This window comes from Nuphar pumila, chromosome 15 (assembly GCF_984573655.1).
Source record: "Nuphar pumila chromosome 15, dmNupPumi1.hap1.1, whole genome shotgun sequence".
Taxonomy (NCBI): Eukaryota; Viridiplantae; Streptophyta; class Magnoliopsida; order Nymphaeales; family Nymphaeaceae; genus Nuphar; species Nuphar pumila.
Window position 1 is genome coordinate 25,569,369 of NC_143263.1, and position 18,777 is coordinate 25,588,145.

The following is an 18,777-nucleotide window of genomic DNA, read 5'->3' on the forward strand; positions in this document are numbered from 1 at the left end:
CCTTGCTATGTCACTCATAACACCTTTCACAGCATATAGGTATGCTTAGCCCCAACTTTCATCCTTTCTTACTTGCATTCCTCTCCCGTATGCTATTACAGTCATTACCTCATACTCACTCATCCCCTGCACTTACCTACTGTAGCATATGTAGTCATGCCAACACCACATCTTACACTTCCAGCTATCACCTGCATCTTCAGCATGTTGTCACATCACTATAACACTGGTACCCGACACCTGCATGTTATTCATTATCTTATAGTTCATATTGCATATAGGTTCAACCCTGCTTAGGCATTGAACATCATATCTCTATTGCATATGCATTGCTATTTGACCCAGCCTTAGCATAGACAGTTTCCTCTTCAGTGGTGTAGTCTTCAATACTTTTACATATGTGGTGTATTGTTCTGCAACAACTATGTTGGTGAAGTATGTTGTTAGAGATTGATCGAAAGAAATGAGAGAAATAGGAGTGCTATAAAATTGTGGCTTAAAAAGACAAACCTACCAATATGTGACAAGACAAAAACAAGGCATTTGTTATGCCATCTACAACGAGATAAAATCTGACACTGTGGGTGACAAGCTATGATGTGCAATCACTTGGGATCCCTGAAACTCTCTCAACAAAACACACGTGGGTTTTGTACATACTTTAATGTTGGTGAGCGAACTGAACTAGGTGTTTCATCTACAACAATTGCATTGATGTTCGCTATTATGAAAAGAAAACATGCAAGAAGAGTTAAATTAGAGTACTACACCGTAAAGGGGTAAAAAGATAAAACTACCCCTTAAATAGGAAATAATGTTGATATGTACTTGGTCTGATGTCTGAGAATTGCGAAAGTATGAACGACATAGTACGATGTTCAGCAACAAGTACTGTAACGACCCCAACTCCTACCTTTGAAAAATGCGGAAATTATTTATTTTTTTTTTCTAAGAGTTGCGGAAAACTTCCCAGAGACCTGGGGTCCCTACAGTTCCAATTTCAGTTGGATAACCACACACCACAAACGAAGTTGCAATTATCATCCATATCAACCAACTAAAACTCTTTTATTAATGAGTAATAAAATTTCAAAGACAAAGTTTTCTTCAACTGAAAGTAAAGTAACAATTGCAGAATTTAAAAGAATTGAAAGACAAAAGAAAGAGCCACAATATCCTCTACTGAAGCTGACAAGTCCAAGTATAACTCATCCATCCCCAGATGCATGTCCAACTTCACTGTTCACCATTTCCTGTGAAAAACCAACAAAGTAGGGTGTCAGAACCGAAATTCTGAGCACAGCTACTTCTAAAGAAACCAGATGAGAGGAAGAACATGGATAAGATTTCATGCAGTGATTTGAGGGAGTGCAGATATAAAATTTTCAACATCTAAATTTTCATAACTACCAATGATTTCATTTACTCACCAATCAATAACAGTAAACAGTGTCATATATCAACAACTAAATAACCAACCTTTCAGCATGATTTCACGAAGTAAAGCGTATGCTACCACCAAATGATGTCATGTTATCAAGAATGATTCAAACATGCATGATCTAATGCATAACAGAAAAATGCATGATTATGTGCAATGCATGATTTCTTCTGTTATCTTTCATTTAAGTTTCATCTTTCCATATGCATGCCCTATTAGATGCACACATCTTTAAGTTCCTCTTTTTAATTACCGTGGCTCGCGGATACACCAAACGGGTACAAACCCCGAGGTCAAGTAGGTTTCCAAGGTAGCTTAACACACAATTTGTATTTTATTACTGGGTTCCAACTTAGCCCTCGACCGATATCAGGAAACAACACCATCCATCGGAACATTAGACCTCCACATCTAATGTCGGGGACACAAGGGACACCCCACGCCCACAAGTGCCACTTCCTTGGTACCATAAACTCACAGCTGTGACTAACACACCACTCCCGGGTAAAGTGGCGGGTTCTCCCTAAAACCGTGGCTAGGAGAAGAACCTCAATATCGGGTTCAGGGGCAACAACGCACACAGAGTTTTTGTATCCTCACAGTCTCCCCAAGACCGGATAACTGAGATTCTCATACTCCAGATGAGATATCCCAGAATGTATATTACACTGTTCTTATTCATTATCTTTATTTAAAGTTCTTTCTTTAAGTTTGCCACACATATGCAAAAGTAAAGTGAAAACCCCGCATCCTCCCTTGCAGGGACCCATTCGGGACTCCAGCCCGTATAAACCACTAGAACAGTGTAGTAAAGTGCCAAACCATCTAATGTGGTTTCCGTGATGCAGTTAAAAACATATATAAAAGCAAACCCAACCGATGGCTCTCCAGGCCGATGATGGTCCAATTTGGCCATCGATGCATTGTATGCAAAAACCATAACTTGCAATGTATGCAATTACACCAACATAATTCCAAATGCACATTCATTTATACCATTTTAACAATGTACATGAGCTTTCGCAGTCATAAGCATGTGTAACCATTCATGTGTAAGTGCTTTCATGTAATCACTTAACACACATGCATTCATCCATAGTTTCATGAGGATATTTATGTATGCCAATAGACTTCGATCCCATATATGCACATGCACTTTAAACCAAATCATTCATGCATGATAATTAAACATGTCCCATAATGTGGATACATAAAACCTTTCATTCATAGCATGAGTTATTACCCACACACAAGCATATAAACCGGATTTAGAAATTTATATGTCAGGGCTGCACGCATTCACCTCATATATGCACCTCCACCAAACAAACTTTGCAATCATATTAATAGTACAAGACATTCAAGGGAAGCTATATCAAATATTCATAAGTAGGGAAAAGTAAACGATCTGGTGTAACCTAATACAAAAATCCAATAGTCAATGTTATTTTAATCACGTGAAGTCACTTCCTACTGTTTCAAGAAAGTTAGAGCTTGTGGAAGCAATTTATGATGGTGCAATAAAAATCAATATGGCAAAGGCAGGTCATACTGTTGCAATACAGCTAAACTATGTCAAATCAAAGGTTAACAGGGTACGCTAGTATGATAGGGTAGGAAAGTCAGAATTTCACCGAGTATACGATTTCTAGTAACTGTTCAACATACACTAAGGTATTCAATTGACATAAATTGTTCAGCACATACTAGTGTAGTCCAGTAACACTAACTGATATTCATTTTAACAACTATACTCCTAAAATCACTAAATTTTGAACCTAACACTACACCTGATTAAGTTACAGGTGACCATTGAGAAATTGAGAGTTCACAAACCATTGAGAAATTGCATAAATTAGGAGTACAAGTTCAATTGTGCAGATTCCATGTTTTTCATATTAAACCTATATTTGGCGTATATGTACATTAGAGCTCTTTGTGCTATGAAACTCGAATGTGAAACCTGCACCAAGCAACAAGGGACTAGTGTCGTTCATACTGTCTTGCACCAGCCTGGGGCATGACCAGGATTCCCCTTCTTTTTTTTTTTTTTTGAAGAAATCAAGTTACAGGCCAGCTCCCAGCTGACTGGGTCAGCTGGGCCTGCTATGGCCCGGTTCACAAGGTGCACAGCACAATTTTTTTCTTTAAAAATCATAGCTCGGTCATAGAATGAGTTTGGTCTTGTACTCGACTGAAAGAAACTTCTTGGATTCTTGAGTACTCCACAGAAACTGAATACATTCAATGTATTTTAACACCACAATTTCTCAGTTTATAATTAAGCTTAATCTATATTTACTGCTGCTAATAACTATGCTGCAGCACTGTAGTTTTTAACATGTATGCCAACTGCCAAAACAAATCTTAAGTAATTTATATTGATTCTACCAAGAACGATATCCATAAACAGAATTTACATGTATCATGCCTCAATTCCAAATCAAGAGTCTACTAAATACCCTAAAGTTTCAATTTACCATAACAGGTAGATTCTAAACTAACTGTCTTTAAATTTTTATATAAAAATGACAGTGAACATATCTACTGAACTTCAGCAGCATCACATAAGTAAGCAAAATAAATCTTTCTATAAGGGAAACAGCCTAACGTAGTCAATGTACTGAGCTAGTACAATTATTTCCAGAATCCTGTAATTTCATCTATTATTCTTCATCTCCCAGAAAATAGATTACAAAAGTTATATTTCACCGCACAAGACTTTAACTTAATTACACCAATCTCACTAATATCATGTATAAAATGACAGAAAATCAACAATGCAGATCGATTATCATAAGGATGGTCAACCAAAACAAAAAGATAAACCTTCATTCCCCATCCAATCGCTCAGGGTGACCAAAACAGGGAAAGCCCCTGTTTCACGATTTCAAGGTATATGTCCCCATCAGAAATCCATAAGCTCTCTTAGTAAAAAAATCCAAAGGCAAATACATTAACCGAGGTCTTAACCCCTTTAACATACATCAACCCCCCCCCCCCCCCCCTTCTACCAGGAAAACTAAAATCCCCAAATCAGAAACCCTTAACCGAAAATATTAAACCCCCAACAAATCAACTAGGGTTCCGAAATAGGGTTGACCGAACCCCAAATCCTCAGAATAACTCCGGCATTACTAGACCCTCCCCTCAAATCACTACCCGAAATCGAACTCAGGTTCGATCCTTCACCCAAGATCGCTAGAAGTACCGTACCTTTCTCCGATGACTTTTCTGGCGATCAGAGACAGTCGTGGCGGGAGCACCGGGCTGGCTGGAGTCGCCCCCACTGCTGTCGTGACAGGGATGCTCGAGGAGGGCTGATGGCTGCTGGTTGCTCGTCGGCGACCTTCTTTCTTCCGGCGTGTGCGCACCGAGCGAGTGAGAGAGACGGGGAAAGATGGGGGACTGAGTGGAGAGAGAGAGGCGAGGGATGGGAAACCCTAACTCCCCATCCTCCCTTTTATTAGCCCCCCTCAAGCCGTGATGGGGGGGAGGTCGGTTACGCCCTGCGTAACCCCACTCCTGCCCCCCTTCCTTTTCTGTTACAACGTATCGGGCAACCCTTATCGGGTTGCCCTTCTCTCTTAAAAGGGCTATCATAGAGTGGGGCTCGGGTCCCAACCCGGGACCCGCAACCCGGCCCCAAAACAATATGGATCCCAATGGATCCACTGTGGATCCCAATGGATCCACTGTGGATCCTCGGATAAACTTTTAAAAACTTAAAAATTTTATTTATTTTAAACCTCACTTTAAACATAAAAATTTTAATCCCCAAAATATGGATCCGCAAGTTGGATCCAAGTGGATCCAACTGTGGATCCTCGAATTTGCTTAATATATATACTTATATATAGGTATATTTCTAATTTATTACTAATTATTTTAGTATAACGCAAACATTTTAAGCGTAAATACCCCTTTATGGGTCCTAGATCCGAAATATGGATTTAGGCCCAATTTGAATTAATTTGAAATATTTTCAAATAAGAAATCTCGGGTTTTACATCTCTACCCCCTTAAAAGAATTTTGTCCGCGAAATTAGCACGTACCAAATAAAAGAGGATAGTGTTGACGCATATCCGCCTCAGGCTCCCAAGTGCATTCATCTAGCCCATGATGCTGCCAACGCACCTTTACGAATGGAATCGTCCTACTGCGCAGTACCCTTTCCTGGCGTTCCACAATCTCTATCGGCTTCTCGTCCGTTGTTAAGTCAGGTTGTACCTCGATCGCCTCATAGTGAATTTCGTGTGAGGGGTCAGGCACGTACTTTTTCAACATCGAGACATGAAAAACATCGTGAATCTGCGAAAACTGAGGAGGAAGGGCTACTCGATACGCAGTCTCTCCGACACGTCCAAGGACTTCGAAGGGTCCAACATACCTAGGACTCAACTTGCCTTTCTTCCCAAACCGGAAGATACTTTTCGTAGGCGAGATTCGAACAAACACGTGATCGCCTACCTCAAAACTGAGCTCTCTACGCCGCTGATCGGCATAACTCTTTTGCCTACTTTGAGCTGCAATCAACCTTTGCCGAATTAAACGTACCTGATCCGCATAGTGCTGGACGATTTCTGGAGACTCTACTGCTCTTACTCCAACCTCATCCCAACAAACCGGAGATCTACACGGTCGGCCATACAGTGCTTCATACGGGGCCATACCAATACTAGCATGAAAGCTATTGTTATAAGAAAACTCTGCAAGCTCCACATGTTTGTCCCAATCACCGGCCCAATCCAAAGCGCACGCTCTCAACATGTCCTCGAGCGTCTGAATCGTTCGCTCTGACTGCCCGTCTGTCTGCGGATGGAAAGCAGTACTAAACTTCAAGGTAGTGCCAAGGGCTTTCTGAAGCTGGCGCCAAAATCGAGATGTGAACCTCGGATCCCAATCTGACACTATCGAACGAGGCACTCCGTGAAGCCTAACAATCTCTTCTACGTAGAGATCGGCCAAACTCTCCAAGCTTTGACTGATCCTGATCGGAAGAAAATGAGCACTCTTTGTCAATCGATCCACAATCACCCATATGGCATCTCGTTGTCGTCGGGTCTTAGGCAGCCCTACGATGAAGTCCATTGAGATATCATCCCACTTCCATTCTGGAATCTCAAGAGGCTGCAAAAGTCCACCCGGTCTCTGGTGTTCAATCTTCACTTGTTGGCAAGTAAGACACCGAGATACGAACTCCGCGATGTCCCGTTTCATCCCATTCCACCAGTACGTCCTCTGAAGATCTTTGAACATCTTGGTGGAACCAGGGTGAACGGAATACTTTGACTTGTGAGCTTCACTCATCAGCTCTTCCCGTAACGCTTTTGGAACCCACCATCGGTCCCCGAACATAATGGTTCCGCCCTCCTCCCGGCGAAACTGCGCTTCTGGCTTCTGAGCACTTTCGCACAACTTTTCAAAGTCCGGATCTTCTGATTGGAGTTCCTCAATTCGATCTATGATCTCTGGTCGGGCCTGCATCCTGGCACAAAGGATGCGTTCGGAGTCGTCAGAAAAAGGTTGCCATTGTACGAACTCCTCGACTAGATTCCAACTGCGTCCAATTAAGCTAGCTGCTGTGATTGACGCCTTTCTACTAAGCGCATCAGCCACCGCATTCGCCTTACCCGGATGGTAAGCGATGGAGAAGTCGTAATCCTTTAGGAATTCCAACCACCTACGTTGCCTCAAATTCAGGTCCCTCTGGGTGAAGATATACTTGAGGCTCTTGTGGTCAGACATGACCTCAAACGTTTCTCCATAAAGGTAGTGGCGCCAAATCTTCAGCGCGTACACTATTGCCGCTAACTCCAAGTCGTGTGTGGGATAATTCTTCTCATGCACCTTTAGCTGTCGGGAAGCGTATGCTATGACCTTTCCATGTTGCATAAGGACACAACCCAGTCCGGTCCCTGACGCATCACTATATACCACAAAACCACCCGCCCCGGAAGGCAATGTCAACACCGGCGCCGTGGTCAACCGTTTTTTGAACTCTTGGAAACTGTCTTCGCAGCGAGAGGACCATTCGAACTTCACTCTTTTCTGCAACAACCGAGTCATCGGAGCCGCTATACGCGAGAAATCTTGAATAAATCGACGATAATAACCCGCCAATCCCAAGAAACTCCTAATGTCTGTCACCGTCTTCGGTTGTTCCCATGACAAAACGGCTTCCACCTTTGCTGGATCAACCTCTACACCTCTCTCGGATATCACGTGACCAAGAAACATCACCCTATCGATCCAAAACTCACACTTTGAGAATTTAGCATAAAGTTGATGTTCTCTCAGTGTCTGCAGCACAAGTCGCAAATGCTCTCGGTGATCTTCCACACTCTCCGAATATATCAGAATGTCATCTATGAACACGATGACAAAAGAATCCAGCCACAACCTAAAAACCCGGTTCATCAGATCCATAAATGCCGCAGGGGCATTTGTAAGTCCAAATGACATCACTAGAAATTCATAATGCCCATATCTGGACCTGAACGCTGTCTTAGGAATATCTTCGGTTTTAATCCTCAGCTGATGATATCCTGAACGAAGATCGATTTTCGAGAACACCTTGGCCCTTCTCAACTGATCAAACAAATCATCGATCCTAGGCAAAGGATATTTGTTCTTCACCGTCACTTGATTCAACATGCGGTAGTCAATACAAAGTCGCATTGAACCATCTTTCTTCTTAACAAAGAGGACCGGGGCACCCCAAGGGGATACACTCGGTCTAATAAATCCTTTGTCAAGAAGCTCCTGCAACTGCTTTTTCAGTTCCCTTAACTCAGCAGGTGCCATGCGATACGGAGCGCGTGAAACTGGTGCTGTACCAGGCACTAGCTCGATCGAGAACTCAATTTCTCGATGCGGGGGAAAACCCGGCAAATCCTCAGGAAAAACATCCGGGAATTCGCGGACAACATCTAACTGCTCCAATGATGGCGCCTTACTGTCTTGAGCAGAAACACTGGCCAAGAATACCATGCAACCCTTCTTGTGGTACTTGGAGACCTTCAAAGCTGACACGATCTTCACCCCATCGGTTGGTCTCGTCGAAGGGCACAACAATGCCGATAACTTGGGGTGCTCCAAGATTACCTTTCTGCCTCGACACTGGAGGGTCGCATTATGCTTGGACAACCAGTCCATGCCCAAGATGACATCATAGAATGTCATATCCATAATGACCAAATCGGCCGACAACTCATGGCCTTCTATCACCACGCCTATGGACGGAAAATACTTCCCGCAGGAAGAGGATGCACCCATAGGTGACATCACATCAAGAGCCCTTTCGAGGCTAGATGGAACCAAATCAAGCAACTTTGCAAACGAAGAGGAAATAAAGCTGTGTGTTGCACCCGAATCAAACATAACACGTGCAAAGTGTTCAGCGACTAAGAATATACCTTCGATCAGATCAGCCTGATCATCCTGGGAGGTTGCTGTCGCTGCGTAGACCCGTCCATTGGTCTTTCTCTGACCCTGCTGTTGTTGAGGCCTCTGCTGCTGTGGTTGTTGCGGTTGTCCACCCGGAACCGCAGGCTTGTTCGGACAGAAGGGGGCAATATGCCCTGGCTGTTGGCACTGGTAGCATACCCCCTTAAACGATGGGCAAAAACCTAATGGATGATTCTTGCCACATCTACGACATGCCGGTTGGGCCTTCCCCTGTTGCCTCCGCGGCTGAGGTCGGCCCTGTTGCGCGCCCTGCTGTCGCCCGTCCCAGGTCCGCTGCTTCTTCCCGTTCTGCACTCCCCCTCCTGCCGGAGGATTCTTCCTGGTCCCGCCTGAAGAACCTCCTCCGCTGCCACCCTTCTTCTGAAAACCACCTTTGGATCGTTCCCAATCCTCGGTCAGTACGGTGGCCGACTCGATCACCTCGGCCAGGGTAGAAGGACGACCCCCGAGCACACGAGTCCTTAACCCGTCTTTCAGTCCACGCACGAATCTAGCCGCCCTTGCCTTCTCATTCTTGAAGAGGTTTGGGCTATACTTCTCAAGACTCCGGAACTTAGTAGTGTATTCCACTAGACTCATGGTCCCCTGAGTCAGATCGAGGAACCTTTGTTGCATCTGCTCCTCGGCGTAAGGGGGAAAGTAGGCGTCCAGAAACTCCTCCCTGAACGTCTCCCAAGGAATCTCATCCCAATCAGCAAATTTCACCCTTCGCAGGGTGTCCCACCAGTTCATGGCATCGCCCTTTAAGCGGTACGTGCCAAAGGGTGTCTTTCTCTCCTCAGGGACAAGTAAGACGTCAAACACCCGCTCAATCTCCTCGACCCATCTCTCGGCAGCCTCCGGGTCTGCCTTTCTTGAAAAGGAAGGCGGGTCCAACTTCAGAAACCTCTCGAACGAAACGCCACCTGCATTGGGAACGATGTTGACCGGAGGGTCACGAGTCGCTGCCTGTGCAGCCTGTGCTGCTTGGGCCGTTTGTGCAGCTTGTGCCGCCATAGTCTCTGTCAGGGTATGGATGGTCTCCATCATGAAATCTCTTTCCTCCTGCCAGTTCGTGGGAGCAGCAGTAGAAGACGAAGCGCCTCTACGGGTATAGTGCGACATCTACAATGCACCACCTTTTCAAATTAGACTATTATGGACACTACCCCTTTAGGGTTGATCATGAACAGTATTCGTTCCCGAATCACATCAGATTTTTAATTCACACCAAAGAACATTAACTTTTAAGTAACATAATCACACAAGACTTATATAAAGTAAGCAAAAGTATTAAGCAACATACAAGTGAAGAAGACTGCTCTGGAGGACGAGTCACACTTGTCGATGCTTCAGGACAGGACTCATATACCAAAAATAAAAATTTAATACTCCAAGATGATAAAATTGCAAGTCTTTGTGGTGGCTCTGATACCAAACCTGTAACGACCCCAACTCCTACCTTTGAAAAATGCGGAAATTATTTATTTTTTTTTTCTAAGAGTTACGGAAAACTTCCCAGAGACCTGGGGTCCCTACAGTTCTAATTTCAGTTGGATAACCACACACCACAAACGAAGTTGCAATTATCATCCATATCAACCAACTAAAACTCTTTTATTAATGAGTAATAAAATTTCAAAGACAAAGTTTTCTTCAACTGAAAGTAAAGTAACAATTGCAGAATTTAAAAGAATTGAAAGACAAAAGAAAGAGCCACAATATCCTCTACTGAAGCTGACAAGTCCAAGTATAACTCATCCATCCCCAGATGCATGTCCAACTTCACTGTTCACCATTTCCTGTGAAAAACCAACAAAGTAGGGTGTCAGAACCGAAATTCTGAGCACAGCTACTTCTAAAGAAACCAGATGAGAGGAAGAACATGGATAAGATTTCATGCAGTGATTTGAGGGAGTGCAGATATAAAATTTTCAACATCTAAATTTTCATAACTACCAATGATTTCATTTACTCACCAATCAATAACAGTAAACAGTGTCATATATCAACAACTAAATAACCAACCTTTCAGCATGATTTCACGAAGTAAAGCATATGCTACCACCAAATGATGTCATGTTATCAAGAATGATTCAAACATGCATGATCTAATGCATAACAGAAAAATGCATGATTATGTGCAATGCATGATTTCTTCTGTTATCTTTCATTTAAGTTTCATCTTTCCATATGCATGCCCTATTAGATGCACACATCTTTAAGTTCCTCTTTTTAATTACCGTGGCTCGCGGATACACCAAACGGGTACAAACCCCGAGGTCAAGTAGGTTTCCAAGGTAGCTTAACACACAATTTGTATTTTATTACTGGGTTCCAACTTAGCCCTCGACCGATATCAGGAAACAACACCATCCATCGGAACATTAGACCTCCACATCTAATGTCGGGGACACAAGGGACACCCCACGCCCACAAGTGCCACTTCCTTGGTACCATAAACTCACAGCTGTGACTAACACACCACTCCCGGGTAAAGTGGCGGGTTCTCCCTAAAACCGTGGCTAGGAGAAGAACCTCAATATCGGGTTCAGGGGCAACAACGCACACAGAGTTTTTGTATCCTCACAGTCTCCCCAAGACCGGATAACTGAGATTCTCATACTCCAGATGAGATATCCCAGAATGTATATTACACTGTTCTTATTCATTATCTTTATTTAAAGTTCTTTCTTTAAGTTTGCCACACATATGCAAAAGTAAAGTGAAAACCCCGCATCCTCCCTTGCAGGGACCCATTCGGGACTCCAGCCCGTATAAACCACTAGAACAGTGTAGTAAAGTGCCAAACCATCTAATGTGGTTTCCGTGATGCAGTTAAAAACATAAATAAAAGCAAACCCAACCGATGGCTCTCCAGGCCGATGATGGTCCAATTTGGCCATCGATGCATTGTATGCAAAAACCATAACTTGCAATGTATGCAATTACACCAACATAATTCCAAATGCACATTCATTTATACCATTTTAACAATGTACATGAGCTTTCGCAGTCATAAGCATGTGTAACCATTCATGTGTAAGTGCTTTCATGTAATCACTTAACACACATGCATTCATCCATAGTTTCATGAGGATATTTATGTATGCCAATAGACTTCGATCCCATATATGCACATGCACTTTAAACCAAATCATTCATGCATGATAATTAAACATGTCCCATAATGTGGATACATAAAACCTTTCATTCATAGCATGAGTTATTACCCACACACAAGCATATAAACCGGATTTAGAAATTTATATGTCAGGGCTGCACGCATTCACCTCATATATGCACCTCCACCAAACAAACTTTGCAATCATATTAATAGTACAAGACATTCAAGGGAAGCTATATCAAATATTCATAAGTAGGGAAAAGTAAACGATCTGGTGTAACCTAATACAAAAATCCAATAGTCAATGTTATTTTAATCACGTGAAGTCACTTCCTACTGTTTCAAGAAAGTTAGAGCTTGTGGAAGCAATTTATGATGGTGCAATAAAAATCAATATGGCAAAGGCAGGTCATACTGTTGCAATACAGCTAAACTATGTCAAATCAAAGGTTAACAGGGTACGCTAGTATGATAGGGTAGGAAAGTCAGAATTTCACCGAGTATACGATTTCTAGTAACTGTTCAACATACACTAAGGTATTCAATTGACATAAATTGTTCAGCACATACTACTGTAGTCCAGTAACACTAACTGATATTCATTTTAACAACTATACTCCTAAAATCACTAAATTTTGAACCTAACACTACACCTGATTAAGTTACAGGTGACCATTGAGAAATTGAGAGTTCACAAACCATTGAGAAATTGCATAAATTAGGAGTACAAGTTCAATTGTGCAGATTCCATGTTTTTCATATTAAACCTATATTTGGCGTATATGTACATTAGAGCTCTTTGTGCTATGAAACTCGAATGTGAAACCTGCACCAAGCAACAAGGGACTAGTGTCGTTCATACTGTCTTGCACCAGCCTGGGGCATGGCCAGGATTCCCCTTCTTTTTTTTTTTTTTTGAAGAAATCAAGTTACAGGCCAGCTCCCAGCTGACTGGGTCAGCTGGCCTGCTATGGCCCGGTTCACAAGGTGCACAACACAATTTTTTTCTTTAAAAATCATAGCTCGGTCATAGAATGAGTTTGGTCTTGTACTCGACTGAAAGAAACTTCTTGGATTCTTGAGTACTCCACAGAAACTGAATGCATTCAATGTATTTTAACACCACAATTTCTCAGTTTATAATTAAGCTTAATCTATATTTACTGCTGCTAATAACTATGCTGCAACACTGTAGGTTTTAACATGTATGCCAACTGCCAAAACAAATCTTAAGTAATTTATATTGATTCTACCAAGAACGATATCCATAAACAGAATTTACATGTATCATGCCTCAATTCCAAATCAAGAGTCTACTAAATACCCTAAAGTTTCAATTTACCATAACAGGTAGATTCTAAACTAACTGTCTTTAAATTTTTATATAAAAATGACAGTGAACATAGCTACTGTACTTCAGCAGCATCACATAAGTAAGCAAAATAAATCTTTCTATAAGGGAAACAGCCTAACGTAGTCAATGTACTGAGCTAGTACAATTATTTCCAGAATCCTGTAATTTCATCTATTATTCTTCATCTCCCAGAAAATAGATTACAAAAGTTATATTTCACCGCACAAGACTTTAACTTAATTACACCAATCTCACTAATATCATGTATAAAATGACAAAAAATCAACAATGCAGATCGATTATCATAAGGATGGTCAACCAAAACAAAAAGATAAACCTTCATTCCCCATCCAATCGCTCAGGGTGACCAAAACAGGGAAAGCCCCTGTTTCACGATTTCAAGGTATATGTCCCCATCAGAAATCCATAAGCTCTCTTAGTAAAAAAATCCAAAGGCAAATACATTAACCGAGGTCTTAACCCCTTTAACATACATCAAACCCCCCCCCCCCACTTCTACCAGGAAAACTAAAATCCCCAAATCAGAAACCCTTAACCGAAAATATTAAACCCCCAACAAATCAACTAGGGTTCCGAAATAGGGTTGACCGAACCCCAAATCCTCAGAATAACTCCGGCATTACTAGACCCTCCCCTCAAATCACTACCCGAAATCGAACTCAGGTTCGATCCTTCACCCAAGATCGCTAGAAGTATCGTACCTTTCTCCGATGACTTTTCCGGCGATCAGAGACAGTCGTGGCGGGAGCACCGGGCTGGCTGGAGTCGCCCCCACTGCTGTCGTGACAGGGATGCTCGAGGAGGGCTGATGGCTGCTGGTTGCTCGTCGGCGACCTTCTTTCTTCCGGCGTGTGCGCACCGAGCGAGTGAGAGAGACGGGGAAAGATGGGGGACTGAGTGGAGAGAGAGAGGCGAGGGATGGGAAACCCTAACTCCCCATCCTCCCTTTTATTAGCCCCCCTCAAGCCGTGATGGGGGGGGGGGGAGGTCGGTTACGCCCTGCGTAACCCCCCTCCTGCCCCCCTTCCTTTTCTGTTACAACGTATCGGGCAACCCTTATCGGGTTGCCCTTCTCTCTTAAAAGGGCTATCATAGAGTGGGGCTCGGGTCCGAACCCGGGACCCGCAACCCGGCCCCAAAACAATATGGATCCACAAGTGGATCCCAATGGATCCACTGTGGATCCTCGGATAAACTTTTAAAAACTTAAAAATTTTATTTATTTTAAACCTCACTTTAAACATAAAAATTTTAATCCCCAAAATATGGATCCGCAAGTTGGATCCAAGTGGATCCTCGAATTTGCTTAATATATATACATATATATAGGTATATTTCTAATTTATTACTAATTATTTTAGTATAACGCAAACATTTTAAGCGTAAATACCCCTTTATGGGTCCTAGATCCGAAATATGGATTTAGGCCCAATTTGAATTAATTTGAAATATTTTCAAATAAGAAATCTCGGGTTTATTTTCATAGTATATGCATTCAAAGACGTACACAAGTGAATTTAGTGTTTGAAGCTTTTGAGAGAATATGACTTTGTTAAAAGTGGCTTATATGATGTACTTTTTATTTGGTCTACTTTTCCTGTCATATGCATGATTTAGTAGTGTTTTCAGGTAAATATGGAGCTTGTGGGTGATGGATATGAGGGTGATGCTCCTGATGCTCTTGTCAGCGAATTTGTGCACATTTGAATTCATTGCTTGTATCTGAGGTTTTCTGATACCTATGTGAACTTTTTCATAAACAACATATATATGCCAAAGAAATAAACTGCTTTTTTTTTGTTGATTTCTAGAATTATAGATGTAGTTATGAAATATAAATGTTATGTAAAAGGAAATGCACTGCTTATATATTATTCATTTTCAGAATTATCGATGTAGCTTTGGAACATAAACATTAAATAAGAGCAGCATGCTTGCTTTAATTTTGGTTGCATGCTATTAGGAGTGGCATAGTGCAAAGTTTTACAACTACAATGTTTCTTTTGTGGTCAGGTTAACATGAGTTGTATTAAAAGTTTTCCCTTTATTGCTAGTCACTATAACATGTAATTTTTAGCATTGTTTAAAACCCAGTGACTCATCACTCGGCTCATCCATGATTGACTCATGACTCGGCCGGGTCAAGCCGGTGACTTGGCTGGGTCATGTTAACTTTATATTTTATATAAAATTTGTAATATATGTATATATTACATATATCTTATAGTATATTATTAATATATTGTATGTAATATGCATTATATGTTATTTTATAATATGTTTAATGTATACTTTTATTAATATATAATCATTTTTTATGTATAATATAAGTATATTATGTTTCATATAATATATGTAATTATATACAATATATATATATGACTCGGTTGGATCATGAGCACTAGCCGAGTCATGCTAAAACTTGGCTGACTCGGCTGAGTTATGTTGATTTCCGGGTCATTCACTGGTTTGACTAAGTAACAGAGTCAAACCCAGTCAGCCGAGTCACTGGGTTGATGGCAAGTTTTTAAACCTTGATTTTTAGTGCTTTTTGTACATAAGAGGATGTCCAATCCAATATAACACGATCCACAATGGGAACCAGGTATTCAGTTGCCCAACTGCTGGTTCTTATCCTCTCCTTTTCTCTAATACTCAGATCATTCACCCATCTTTGATGGTATCAGACTCTGTAATATTATTAACATCTTGATACATAACTTCAAGTTGTACTTGATTGTTGTCTTACTATAATGCTGTCCTTATTCTTATTGTCTCTGTTTTTTTCTTATATATATACGTGTATACATTTTCATTACCTTGTTCCAAGTTATTGTTTAATTAACCTGTCTAATAATGCACCTTGGAATTTCTGATCTCAAAACTTCTGACTATAGCTAAAATCATCTTATTGAAAGATCTCAAGGATACTGAAGTTTTGCAAAGTACTCTTATGTGCTTAAGCTAATAATGGGTGAAATGATGCAAGACATAGGGCACTGAAGAACCACGTTCACAATTTTGACAAATAAATGTGGAATCATCTCACTTGTTCTTGGAAAACATAGTTGGTACACCCTTTTTCAATAGGTTAGTTTTTTATTTTATTCATTTGTGCTTATGCAAAATGCAGAGATTTTGAAGTTTGACATAATAATGATAATAATAATAACCGGAAAAGGAAAAGGAAGCAGATCAGGTCATGCTGAACATTTATTTGTCAGCATGACCATTATGAAACATCAGCATGACCTGACCTATCCTCTCTTAAGCAACCCAGACCTATATACCTAAATGTAGTCCCACTACCTATACTCGCCTTAGTAAGGGAAAGCCCCACGACCACCCTGCTTTATATGGCCCAACTCTGAAAACTACAGACACACCTGTGCGCCAGTGGGAAAGCCCCACGACCAAAATTTTATGACTCAACATTGTGATTTTTATGCATCTACAACTCAATGGCTGACTTTAAAGATTTTGCTGTGAAATATTTATTGGATTACATCTCTGCAGGCTGATTTCAGTTTTTAGTTTTTGAGTTTGTCATATCTAAGATCAAAGCGTACCCTTTGTGAAGGCTTTACTTGTTTATTCTTTTCGTTTGAGATTTGACATGAAGTATCAGGTTGAGGTTGATGTTTTATATCTTGTTTGTGGTTGACCAAATAATGTTGTGTATAACAATTATTGGGAGGAAATAATATGGAGTGTGATTCAGTAGAATTTATGCTTACTATTTAATGTAGAATCACCAATATGCAAGATTTCTTTTTTAGTTTTTAATTTCATACTTCCAATTTGTTTTGTTTTAATTGTTCTTGGTGCTTTAAAATTGGAAAGAAAAAATCTACTAATGACGTCAATTACTATCGGTTAGTGTCTTCTTTGTGGTTCACCAGATGATGCAGTGTATATTGTAAGGTTAGCCTTCTATTTTTTCATTTTTGCAAGGGTCGCTTCTTCATTTGGATTACAAGGTTAGGCTTGTTTAAGTTCTTGGATGCTTGTATTGATGGTATGTATATCCATGTATATGTGTGTGAATGTGTATTGATGGTATGTATATCTATCAACGAACCCATAACAATGACATTTCCAAACCAATCATGAAAGGAAAGGAATATCTACCAAAATAAAGTGTTACTAACAAGGCCACATTATCACTTCGCCACTGTAAAATTCTATAAATATAATGGACACGCATGAGTACGATAATAAAAAGATTCAAGTGACAATGGATCTAAAATTAGATATGCTGTCATGCTACCACTCTCAACATGTCTCCTAACGATGCAGTCCACTAGCATAAAGCACCATCACTAGACACAGGAAGCATCAGTTGAATCAAAGCACCAAGTTTACAACATTTCTCAAGTCTACAGGAAATATGACAATACTATTAACTGTTCTTTCTAGAAAGCATACAGCAACCAAGGACTCATGGATTAAAGAGATGATTCCCACACAACATTTCCATCCAAGGGGCTTGTAATTTGAATAATGGTCTCTCTCCAACTGGATAGGAACCTTATTTGTCGCTCCTCTTTGATGGTCATGAGCTGAAGTGTGGGGACTTAACCACACAAGATTACACTCATTGCATTCGTTGTGGCAGCTTGCTGGTGTTGAAACCAGTCTACTATCATCTTCCATCCAGTCACAGTCACCTTGCAGCCACGATTAAACATGTGCAACGTGATACAATACATAAAAGATACATCAAATATGAGTAGCCAATGTAGACATTGGAAATTAAGTTAGCCTCCATCATATTAACTTATCTCATACTATAGCAAATATAGCTGCTTTCATTTCTAATAACATTAGGGAGGCATCGATCTTAACATTTAGCAGAGCATGTAAATTGAAATTGCTCTTGGCTTACTGGTAAACTTCAATTGAAATTGTTAGATGTCATCCATATCTAAAAAGCATGCAGAACTCAATGGGAACTCGGAGAACAAAATTTAAATCAGCCTGTAGAGATCCAATAAATATTTCACAGCAAAATCTTTAAAATCAGTCCTTGAGTTGAACATGCATAAAAATCATAATGTTGAGTCATAAAATTTTGGTATATTGTGTGTTGTTTTGTAAGCCCTTGAGAATCTTTCTTACTTCCTAGTCTCCTGATTTAAAACCTGTTTTTTTTGCCTAGCAAACCATGTAGATCAGGTCTGTACTTTTTTCTTTTAACCAAGCGATCATCTGATAGGACCCTATGTAATAAAAATAAGGCATGGCCCAATGTGCACACACACGGAGATAGAGGTAATATTGTCTCTCATTAATCGACCATGGCTAGGGGTGTCCAAACCTGACACGACCCGCCAAATCGCCTCTTAGGCGGGTTCGGGTTGGGCTTAAACTAACCCATTTAA

At 40.8% G+C, this 18,777-nt stretch overlaps 1 long non-coding RNA gene across 1 annotated transcript in view; it reads left to right on the top strand.

Moving 5' to 3' along the window:
- LOC149814869 (uncharacterized) overlaps positions 1–15,335 on the top strand; it is a 102,871-nt gene extending 87,536 nt beyond the window's left edge. Inside the window, exon 4 of the long non-coding RNA XR_016427898.1 lies at positions 15,023–15,335. This is a non-coding gene — a long non-coding RNA (uncharacterized LOC149814869). The remainder of the gene's footprint in view (positions 1–15,022) is intronic.
- The last annotated feature ends 3,442 nt before the right edge of the window (positions 15,336–18,777 follow it).